Source organism: Fukomys damarensis, unplaced genomic scaffold (assembly GCF_012274545.1).
Source record: "Fukomys damarensis isolate Sample0158 unplaced genomic scaffold, DMR_v1.0_HiC HiC_scaffold_27, whole genome shotgun sequence".
NCBI lineage: Eukaryota > Metazoa > Chordata > Mammalia > Rodentia > Bathyergidae > Fukomys > Fukomys damarensis.
The window spans coordinates 39,732,040-39,742,262 of record NW_022900939.1 but is presented as its reverse complement, the minus strand read 5'-3'; the positions used below and the strand labels follow the sequence as shown (position 1 = coordinate 39,742,262).

Here is a 10,223-nt window from a genome sequence, read left to right as displayed (position 1 = left end):
CCCCAGTACCAAAAAAAAAAAAAAAAAATGCTGTCTTACCACTTGTAGAAAGACCCCCTTCAGCAAGTGTCCCCAAAGTACCCAGCCTCCCAGGAGCCAGGACTTTCTGTAACTTGGCATCTAGAAAAGTTTTGAGACAATATATTCTTCATGCCAGACGCTCGAGTTCTGTGATTTCAGCAGAATTATAGTTTGTATTTTAAAATTTATGTTCAGAAATACTTATGGATGATAAGTAGCCCAAATGAAATTTACAGTATACATTGTGGCACATAAACTTACATAATATCAGTACAGTGGCTCATAGTATTCAATATACTTTGAGAAAACTGGTATGAGGCCGGGGGTTTAGCTCAGTGGTTCTGCTGCCTGCCACAGAAGCACAAGGTCCTGAGTTTGATCCCCAGCACCCACCCCACCCCAAAAAAAAGGAAGAAAGAAAAAACTGGTATAATTAGTGTGACAGACTTGTTAAACTCACTAATAAGGAACAGGAAAGTAATATTTGATCATATAAATTATAGCCATATTTCCCCTAACAGTTTTTTCACTTCATTTTGCATAATTAAATAATATAAACCGGGACTGGTAATACTCACAGTGACTGCAGATGAGTATTGCTCACATCAAAAGCTTTTATTGCTAACAAAATATTTTACAGTGTATTTTGGATGTATTACTAAGAAGCTCTGATAGGAAATAGCATGTGCTGAGTACCTATGGACTTAGTTTTTCATCTGCAAAATGAGCATGACTAGGTTATATCTACATTTCTATGATTTGCCTTCTTTTCTTATGCCTCATTTTTCTTCTTGCGTGGGTATTCTGCTGGGAGATGAGTGAGGACAGTCCAGTGATGGATTCTCTGTTATTTGGAGCTAAATGGAGACAATAACAGGACATAGTGTATAGCGTCATGGACTTTCCCAGGCAGTAAGACAAGAATGTGGTGTTTAGAAATATCTGCCTAAATTTTGAATCTGAGTATCTAGGCCAATACTTATATTTTACACATGAGAAATATTAAGCCCTGAGAGGTAAGAATTTGTTGGCTAGAATTGAGAGCTCTTGGCTAGTAGGTTTAGAAGACATAGGTAACATTTTTAAAAAATGAGATCTGTACCCTCTCATAAAGTATTTCCATTATATAAAGTACGTCCATGTAGGTATTTTGGGGATGAAATAGATGTCTGAGAAAGCCTTAGAAAGGGATTAAGAATACGAGTGCCACACATTGTACCTCGTCACCAAACAAGTACTTGAAAATTACTTTAATAAATATGGGTTGATTTGGAAAAAGGCCATTTTATTGTTCCATCTTACTTTGTTTACTCATTAGTCAGTTTTTATCACTGTCCTGAAATGTTTGGCACAGGGTACTTATGGTGAAAAGATTTATTTATTAGCTCACAGTCTGAGAGGCTCCAAGTCCCAGGTCTGACGTGAGCAGGGAGGTATTGAGTCGGCTCCAGGGAGGGGCTGGTGGCAGCAGGTGTGATGGGAACCCATGTCGGATCCAGCAGCTGCGTCTCCAGCCAGGAACAGAGAGGGCCAAGAGGGTCAGATCCACTCTCGTTATGATAGCTTTCATGTGGAATCTACCATACATTTTTCTAGAATTTGCTGACTGATTTCATGTTCAGGTTCCGTATGTGTGTGCGCGCATGTGTACAACAGTGGTCCTTTTAGGTAGCTCCACATACTTTTTTTGATTTAAAAATACAGCTTGTAGTTTGTTCTGTCTGTCTGTGCAGCTACTTAAAGTCACACCTGCCGAGGACACAGAGCAATTCTGGCTGAGAAGAGCCTTGGTATCTCGCTGTACTAAGCCAACTGATGGCCGTTTGCTACCTTTACAATAGCTTTTTGCATACTGATGCCAATAAATCTTTCTAGTTTTCTAAAATTTTTCGATAAGTTAGAGATGTTTAAAAATTAGGGCCAGGCATTTAGCTCAGTGGTGATGCCACCTGCATCAAAAGCGCAAGGATCAGAGTTCGATCCCTGTTACCACCCACCCACCCCAAATTGTATGGCTGGCCTTGAGCACACTGCATAGCCCAGATTGGTTTCAAACTCATGGCAATCCTCTTGCCTCAGGCTCCTGAGTGGTGGGATTAGAGGTGTGCGCCAGCAATTATGAGAGTTTTTTAAGGGCTGGGGCGTAGCTCAGTAGTAAGGCAATTGCTTAACATGTGCAAGGCCTGGGGTGCAATGCAAAAAAATTAAAAATAAATAAATAAACAAACTGAAGATAAAAGTAAGTCCAAAAAAATTACAAAAAAAAGTTACTCCTAATTCCTCATTCACATATAATCAAGAAAAATTATATATAACACATTTTATATCAGTAAGTAGCCTACCACTTTATACTTAATATTTGGAGAGTATTTTACTGTATGGATAAATAATTTATTTTTATAATTCTTTGTCAACAGATACTTAGGGTATCTCAGGTTTTTCCACATTGTTATCATAGCTATATAAAGTATACTTTGCATACTGCCATCACTTTTTCATTGATTTTCCTCTGTTGAGGTTAATATGTTCTGTGGCATTACAAGTAAATAGCAATTTACTCTAGTCCATCTCTAAGAAAAGTTCTAATAGAATTTACCTTCTCATTCACATTATAAAGGCTTAGCATACAGAATGAAGTAATATTTTAAAATGATTCCAGGAGAAGGGGTGAAGGGAGGGCAAGGGTACGGGGAAAAAATGAAAACCAAGATCTGACATATAAAGGTACAAGATCCCAATGATTAATGTTACTGTACTGTATAATGAAAAAAGTACCAATAAACCCAATAAAAAGGAAAAAAAAAAAGGTTTCCAGGATTTCTCCAGTTGATGTCTGAGTAAGATATAAAATAACCACCCCAACTGCTTGGTCAGGAGAGTATTCTGTGAGATTAATGAATGGAAAATGCATCTTCTTTTAATATTCAAAGTACTCAAATATAATTTTAACCAACAGCAGTCTCCTGAGAGCTAGCTTCAGACAACACCTAAATTGGATAGGAAAATGAATTTTTGACTTCTGCTTTGTTTTTTTTTTAGCTCTTACACTACACCCACATTGTACTAATTATAATTTTTGCCATGTTTCAATTTATCTCAGATTCCTTAGTGTGCAACGCTGTAGTCATAGAACATACACGCACACACCCATACTTGCAAGATTACTTACATCAGTGCTGCTAATGCAAATACGAAATTCCTGAAAAGGCAAGTTCTGCCCTGCCAGCAGGATGATTCTTATACAAGGAGAGAAGGGAAATGAACAAGAAATAGAAGTGTTAATAGTTGTCATTTTTTCCTTCGACCTTGAAAGCTAAGAAAAAGCCTTTCCAGAAAAGTCAAGCCATGTTTTATATTAACTGTGTATGTTCCTAGCAGAAAGTTCCTGACGTCTGTATGTGTGTGGGGGTCAGAACTGGGCCAGCATGAAAATTAGATGCTACTGCACAGTGGAATTTTATGCCTAAATCATTCACTGAGCTTTTTTCTTTGAAAAGATGTATTCTGTTGAGACCATTTGGTTTAACTCTGAAATTCTGAGTCTGTTCTTTGCGAGTATTCAGTTTAATGGTAAGATTGTGAGGTGAACTTGACAGTGCTTGTAGCTGATGGTAAGCTGTTGTTAACTAGCCCTTTCTTCCCATTTCTGCTTCTCAGACTGTAGCCCAAATTTATTGACCGATATAATTACTCCTAATCATAGCTTAAATAGATACAACTCTGAAGGAGCACTGAAGCAAAGATTTTAATGGAAAAAAATTTAATTTTATTATAATTTATATGAACATTAATAAAGGAAAATTCAGTTAAACATAGAAAATTAAAATAACCCATATTGTGACCAACCTAGTAACCTCTGTGTGGTATATATTTTGACATAAATGTTCCAGTTATGCATACATTCTTTTGCTCTTCCTGCTTTTTTTTTTTTTTCACTTGACAGGATGTTATAAGCATTTTAATACATTCCCATACATTCTCTTTTAAAAGTGTTTACCAAATGGTGGTGTGTATTTCTGTGACACATTAATAAATGTTAAAAAAAATTGGTTCTGTTGTTAAATAAATGTGGAGAACTTTGTAGAGATGTCCGTGTAATTCAGTAAGCTGTGGAAACAATTATATACTTACATGCAAAAGAAAAGGCAAACAGGCAGATGACAAATGAATTGTGTGAAAATTCATACTTAGAACTAAAATTTTTAAATTTTATTTTTGCAAACATGGGATTCTGGACATGTTTTACTTTTTAAAAATATTTGCCCTAGATATTTCTTTCAGGCAAATGGATCATAATAGATATTTCAGACCATTTTAACTCTTTCTATCTCATTTTCTTTTTTGGTACCAGGGATCGAACTCGGGTCCTTGTGCTTGCAAATTTATTTATTTATTTATTTATTTATTTATTTATTTATTTTGGTACCGAGGATCGAACTTGGGTCCTTGCGCTTGCAAGGCAGGCCACTGAACTGCTGAGCTAAATCCCCGGCCCTCTTTTTCTTTTTTTTAGTGGAATACTTCAAGAATTTGCGTGTCGTCCTTGCGCAGGGGCCATGCTAATCTCTGTGTCATTCCGTTTTTTTTTTTTAATTATATATGCTGCCAAAGCGAGCACTAATTATATTTCTTCTTTATAAGATGTAGTACCCTGCCATCCTATGACTTCAGTCTGCACAAAACACACGTTTAAAAACTGGAGAAGTACAGATAAGTTGCCTTTTGACTTACTTTAGAAAATAAAATTTGAAATCAGATAAATCAGGAAAGTAAATACTATTTATTAAGTTAGTTACTCAAATACTCCTGTTCATTTTAGGAAGTTTATGATATACCATTCTCAAATTAATCTGCTTTTAATACAGACTAAAATGAAGTGTTTTATAATTTCTTGTGACCTGTTAAAAGAAACGGATTTTTATAAAACAACTTTAGGCTTCCATTTTTAGCTATTTGTTGCTTTTTTGATCCCCTCCCTTCCAGAAATTGATTCTCTGTTTGTTTTCACCATTACAGTTTTTAAAATCTCTGAACTTGCTCATCAGGTGCAACTCTTTACCAGAGTTTCATTTCTGAGGTTTGCCATTGTGACACTGCACAATTCCAAATTAAACCCGGGTACAAAGTGTGGAATTTTCAGTGTCAGAATTTCTTTGAAGGCTGGAAGACTGCGGAGGAGGGTCTGTGTGCTGAGGGAACTCTGGAAGGGATGATCACATTAGACCTTCCTGAGTTCTCATTCATCTTCGCTGGCGGGAAGCAGTTTATTAATCTACCTGAACTAAACACATTGTGATCCTAGATTAAAAGATGTCTTCATTATATGCGAATGAACAGCATCTATTGGAATGACATCAACAAAAATAAAAGAGCTTTCAGAAAGTTAACACAGTAGGTTTATAAATTCTAGCAGCTAGTTTCCAAGTATCTTGGAATAATTTTCTATGTGGAGGAGAGTGATTAGAGGAATCACAAATAATCCAAACACTTTGCTTCTATAAAATTTATACCATCCCTCTAAAACTAAAGGAAATTGGGGGCCAGAGGGATTTCGCTCAGTGGTTCTGGTGCCTGCCTCAGAAGCGCAAGGACCCGAGTTTGATCCCTAGTACAAATAAAATAAAATAAAATAAAGGAAATTAGTATTAATTGGAATTAGCATTGGGTGACCTATAGCATTATCTTCCTAATAGGAAGTTTTTGCCGGGTCTATGTCCTTTGTGTAGTTTGAATAAACTAGTCAGATACTCCTTGCCTAAGTTGCTGTTAGGCAAAATCTTTGGGTTTATTGGGCAGTTCATTTTAATCTGCTTTCTATTTCCATTATCCCAGCTAGTAAGCAAGTATTGGCTCTGAAACTATAACATTACTATGAGCAAAATAGTTGATTTGTTCTTGTTTTCTTACTTGTTCTTATCGTTGAGTACTCCTTACTCTTTTCAGTGTTGGAACATGGACTGAAAAAAGCAAAGAAAAATACCTCCTCATGGAACTCACATTCTACAGGGGAGAAACTGAACAGAAACCAGCAGATTACAGGTTGTATTAAAAGGTCATACACGATGTAGGGAGAAGAAGGAAAGAGATCAGGATCCCACAAGCGGGGAGATGTATTTGTGTTTCCCAGTAGAGTGGTTTGGCCAAGCCCAGTGAAAAGGGGACATTTGAGCAAGATCACAGAGAGGCCCAGAGAGTGAGCAGACAGTTCTGTGGGCCAGGGTTCCAGGCAGAGTCTGGAGACCAGGGAGCAAAGAGGAGTGTGAGTGGACAGGTCCTGAATGGTCGTGGTTTCGCAGCCAGACGTCTGCCGTGATAAAGCTACCTCAATCCTGAACGTAGAAATGTTATGGAATTTTCTGTTACAGAATGATCTCCTTCTGGGTGGATTCTGGATCGCACACCTGTAATTCCAGCTACTTGAGAGGCTGAGGCAGGAGGATCACAGTTGGATACTAGCCTGTGCAACTTAGCAAGACCCTGTCACAAAATAAAAAATGGAGGTAGTTCAGTGATAGAATGCCCCTGGGTTTGATCTCTAGTAACAGAAAAAAAAGAGGGAGGTACTTGCTCTTCAAATACTACTTTTAATTATCATTTTTGAGGTAGTCAAAAGTAAAATGTAAAATACAGACTGAGAAAAACAAAACAAGACAGAACAGATTTATAATATGGTACCAGTGCTACAAATTCTATTTGCAGAAAGCAAGAAGGTAGAGAAGAAAAAATATTCATGTAAAAAAAAAGGCAAAAAAGTGTTGCTTTACTCTTGAAATCTTTTAATATTCTTTGGTGCTAGAGTAAAATTCAGGCTTAGAATTACAGAGAATTCTTAGCTTAAGGGGACAAGTTACGTAAAGTACATATTTCTTAAGTACTGCCGTATTCCATATCCTTCAAATGAAATTATGGCCCTTTTCTGGGTATTGTTTGAATCAGAGAGATTCCTGAGCAAAAGAGAAGTTATGGCTCTTTCTGTTTGCTGTGACTGTAGCCTGGATTATTCTCACAGGACTTGTCTTATGACACTCCTGCGCTTAGGCAAGGTGCTCTGTTAATTTTCATTTGTCGACCTGTAGATAAGATGCTGTATTTGCTGAGAAACTTGAGTTCTCTGCTGACGCATCTGCAGCGGTGGAAGTCTGTGCATGGTCTTCCTCAGGTCATGGTTATACTGCTAAGGAGCAGTGGTGACAGAGGAGCATAAATGAATACTGAGTGTCTTCCTTGGCCACACCACGGAGAGTGCTACTGTAATTCCCAGGTAGAAACCCAGCCCTGGACTAGCAGGTCAAAGGCTCTCACACCCACAGCAAGAGGATTCCCCATGAAACACTTTAGGTGTGTTGGTGTCTGCGTACCCTCTTTCCTCACAGGACTCTGCCTTTGCGGCCCTTAGCCAGCCTGGCCTATGGCCTCTGCTCACTTCATAACGCTAGCATTCTCCAGGCCCTAGGTCTACAGGTTTCGTCCTTTAAAGCATTTCCATTCTTCAGGGACTTTCAGCAAACTGTGCTCTAAGTATTGCTCTCTTGAGAGTTACATGATAGATTGTATTTGGCTAAGGTTATGGCATAGAGACATCAAAAATAAGCAGAAAACAAAAGTCTGAGAAAGAAAAGCATATTTACAGCAGTGGGTAAAAGAACTGTGTTGAAGGTATTGGACCCGGCAGGTGAAATATTTCATCAACAGACTGCTGGGGAATAGAATTAAATGTAAAACTGAAAAAGGTTACTGTCATAGTAAAGTTTTTTTCGTACCTTTAAAACATTAACCATGAGAAATAATTTGAGAATTGAGAGTAAATTCGTTGGTAACACCTGTGATTAAGTGACTTGCACTCTTAGTAGAGCTTTCAGCCCTTTCATGGGCTTTGAGTCCTTGATGGGTTGCTGCCATCCTGCCGTTGTAATTCTTGGTGTAGGCAGGTGAGACAAAAGTGACGCTATGTGCTGTAGGCAAAGATTGGGCCAGGGGAGCAGACGGACACTCGAGCAGTGGTTGGAGGCAGAAAGCACAGCAGCTGTGCCTTACAGTAGACCAGGCCCACACCGAAGATTCAGGGGGACCTGGTGCCAGAGAGCAAGATCGAGGGCCAAGTGTAGGGACCAGGATCAAATTAAGGGATGGAAGAAGCAAGAGCATCCCACAAAAGACACACAGAGAGGAAAGTGCTGTGCTGGCTGGGCTGGCAGGGGGAAAACATGTAGTTCTTTCCTTACTCCTCTGGTAGCATGAATCCGGCCCGGGAAATGACCACCTCTGACTGTTTGGCATGAGGGTAAAGAGGAATATTTTGCAAACTTACCACGATTCTGCCAAGGGATGGATCCGGAGTAATACTGAGTCATGTGACACCTATATCAGAGATTTTAAGAGTGTATACGATTTCTTTAATTTTCCAGAAACTGTTTCAGTGAGGTCTCAACTCATGAGGACGAAACATCAAATTATTCCTGTGTTTTTCAGATAACAGTGCCACCTCGTGAGGCTCAGGAGCACTGTGAATCCATCTCTCTTAAAGCCATCTTGGTTCAGTTCTGACACTTCTCAGTCTCTCCACCTAGTAAGGAGTAGGGGATCCCTCATGTTTAATATTCCAGTCTCACATTTGACCCCAAATTCCTTCCTTCAGCACCTTACCCTTGACCTGTGTCCTCCAGGTAGGGTCCTCCCACCCCTCTGCAGTGCAGGGCCCGCAGCCTTGGGGGCTGGAGCAGGGCTTGTCCTCCTAGTGGCTCCCTCTTTGGTGCTAAGACCTCTGGGCTGTGGAGTGGAGGCAGGAAAGGGGGGCACTTCTGCTCTGGTGCCCAGGGTGTGTCCCGCCACTGTTGGTGAGGCCTCACTGCATCTCTGACTCAGGTTCGCAGTTCCCTGTGAGAGGAGAGACCAGTGCCTGCCGTCTCCTGAGGCCATGGTGGACTTGAGAAGGCTCCCCAGGAACCGCACAGTGCGACATGCGCAGGAGAGCCTCCATTTCCTCTTCCTTCTAGCGACCCTGCCGGGCCTTTCTCCAACTCCAGGGGCATCGGGCTCACTTCTGAGACAAGAGGCCACCACTAGTGCCCAGGCAGGTGGATGGAATTAACAGGAAGTGTGAGGAGCGGAGAAGGCCAGTGAAGAGCGGCAGTGGTGCTCACTCCGTTTCTCCAGAATGCTCTCTTCTCATCCTGTTCTCTTCATCATCTCGTTCCTTCAAAGGCCACAAACCGGTTTGGCTTCTTTTGCCTTTGAGAGTAGAAAAAATAGGGCTCTTTTTAAACTTGGCCGCGGAGATCTTATTTTCTTTTCTCAAGGCCAGAACCTTGTAATTATTTCATTTTGTCTTGGGAAGGGCAGAGAAGGAAAGCATCGCATCCTCCCTCCAACAGCACTGAAGCTCTGTGGATTGGGAGGTTCCATTCAAGCCCTTGTGAAACTGAGGTCTGAAAAAGTTAAGTAACTTGTCCAGATTGGGGAGCTAGCTAGTAAGGCCAAACAGCAGCAGTCCCTGACCTTAGGGATGGATGGTAAGACTGTAGTCAATGTGTTCATCTCTGCCTACGTAAAAAACTTGCTGGAACGATGGTTGAGGCATGCTGTCCTTTTGTGACCTAGTTAAAAAGTGGTGAGTTTTGTACATTATTGTATAACAGCATGCATTGGGCTATTGTTTCATAAAGGTAACGGACAGATTTGTTAAAAGACCAAAGACGTCTAAAAAATAATGATGTTGATGTTTAACTGGTGGATGCAACCAAGGTGAAAAATAAATAATTCGTTATCGTGATAGGTTATGCTTTGCTGACATTGCAGACCATAGTAAATTTTCCAGAATTCTGCAGCTGTTTACTGGTAACATAGCTGCCCTGTCTAGATAACCAGTTGCAGCCAGAGAACTCTGGATTGCTTAAGAGATATTACAGTGTCGGCAGAACGTCACGGGCAGGCACAGAGGAGAGAAGAGTAGCAAAGACATTTAGGAAGTACTGTATTCCAGGGAATCCTAGACATTTTTACTTCATTTTTTATCTCTACAGTCTGACTTCCTTGGTTGTCTACTCATTGATTGACTGTCATCATTCTTCATCTGTTAAAATTAGAACGTATTCATTATCTACATTTTCCAGGAGAGGAGACATGGTGGTCTCCTAGACATTGAAAACTGATCGCCTGGATTTTGCATTTTAGCTTTGCCCCTGTCTGGCTATACCACTTTGTAT

The 10,223-nt window shown here is 40.0% G+C and overlaps 1 protein-coding gene and 1 pseudogene across 1 annotated transcript in view; one reads left to right on the top strand and one right to left on the bottom strand.

Annotated features, from left to right (window-relative positions):
- The window catches only part of LOC109117846 (regulating synaptic membrane exocytosis protein 1-like), a gene marked incomplete at its 3' end in the record, with an annotated part of 222,763 nt that overhangs the window by 130,292 nt on the left and 82,248 nt on the right, over nt 1-10,223 (top strand). The gene's annotated exons all lie outside the window — the stretch shown is intronic.
- Nucleotides 4,528-4,622, bottom strand: LOC117283594 (annotated as a pseudogene).